Source organism: Chrysochloris asiatica, unplaced genomic scaffold (assembly GCF_000296735.1).
Source record: "Chrysochloris asiatica unplaced genomic scaffold, ChrAsi1.0 scaffold00020, whole genome shotgun sequence".
Classification (NCBI taxonomy): Eukaryota; Metazoa; Chordata; class Mammalia; order Afrosoricida; family Chrysochloridae; genus Chrysochloris; species Chrysochloris asiatica.
The window spans coordinates 13330779-13332544 of record NW_006408538.1 but is presented as its reverse complement, the minus strand read 5'-3'; positions in this window follow the sequence as shown (position 1 = coordinate 13332544).

The window sequence follows — 1766 nt, the reverse complement described above, 5'->3', positions numbered from 1 at the left end:
GTCTCAGGTCCCTAGAAGAAAAGAGAGAGATCCCTCTCGTATGTCCATAATATTGGGAGCAGGCCACACCACCAAGGAAGCATTCCTTCAACATTTTGGCTGCTCATAGCCACTCAGCATAGAATTAACTAACTATGCCTGCATTAGGTTTCATCACCATGGGAATAAGTATATCCCAACTTCTAAACCTCTGGAAATCCTGGCCTAGTTAAGAAGTCTTCCAGATTGTCCTCCCAGGAGTCTTCTGATTTGACCCATCTAGTTACCCAGGAAGTCCCTGGGTGGTGAATGGTTAGACACTTAACTCCTCACCAAAAGGTTGGTAGTTTATACCCACCCAGAGGTGTCTCAGAAGAAGGTTTGGCCATCTGCTTCCTAAAGATTCGAAACCCAAACCAAACCCATTGTCATCAAGTTGGCTTCTGACTCATAGTGACCCTATATAGTGTTTCTGAGGCTGTTGATCTTTATGGAAGCAGACAGTCTCATCTTTCTCCTGTGGAGCGCCTTGTGGGTTTGAACTGCCAACCTAAGTGTGTGTCACCAGGGTAGCCTTGAAAACTCTATGGAGTGTGGTTCTACTCTGTAACGCATGGGATTGCAATGAGTAGGAATTGACTCAATGGCAACTGGTTTGTTTTGTTTGTTCATTTTCATTTATTACTCTGCCCTGGGTTTGACAAAAGCCTCTGTTTTCTCTTTGTTGGATACCATCAGCTGAATGACCTTCTCTACAAAGAGAGAAGACCTTAACCCTTCTCTCAGTCTCCACCCAAAGCCTCCTTTTACAACGAGTCAAGAACCCAGAGCTCTTCATAACCCAGTGTCTGGAAAAATCTCAACAATCCCCACACACCACCAGCATTCCAAATTGGGCAAAGCAATTTCCATCCTGGTGAGCCACAAACCTACCTCCAGTGTACCCACCATTCACGGCACACAGGGGCCAAGGGCGACCCAGCCCAGAATGCACTCCTGTCACAGCCTGGTGGAAAAGATTGGGAGTGACAGAGGCAGGGAAGGTGGGACAAGAAACGAAGAAATGCAGAGCAGTCCAGATTTGCAAATATCGGAACCTCAGCCAACTCTGTTTGTCTTTGCTCCATCTCCCTTGGCCTCCCCCTCCTCTACTACATGGCTTTACAGTGCAGACTCTCCTGCATTATAGTAAGTCCTTGGGGAGGCCCCTTTCCCTCAAGGAGCTGGGCCCTGCAACGTATATTGAGCTGTTCAGTGCTGCAAAGTTATTTTCCAGGGTAGGGCCTTTGGGCTATGGCTTCCTGTTCTGGTCTTTATGTTTAGAGATGCACCTCCAAATGTAGAAATGACCAATAAACAGAAATGTGCTTTTGTTTCCTTATTAATTTAGAGGCTGATTCTAAAGATAAAACCTAAGTCTTAGACGTACTTATACTAGACTGCTGAAACTGAAACACAATAGTGTGTGGCTTCCAAAGAAATTGTTGTTGTTGTTGTTGTTAGGTGTCATTGAGTTGGTACTGACTCATAATGACCTTATGCACAACAGAACAAAACACTGCCTGATCCTGGGCCAACCTCACTATTGTTGCCACGCTTGAACACATTGATGCTGACAATTTGCCAATCCATCTCATTGGGGGTCTTCCTCTTTTTCTGTGACCCTCCACCTTACCAAACATAATATCCTTCTCCAGCAACTGATCCCTCCTGACAATATGTCCAAAGTATGAGAGACGAAGTTTGGCCATCCTGGCCTCCAAGGAGCACTCTGGCTGCACTTCTTC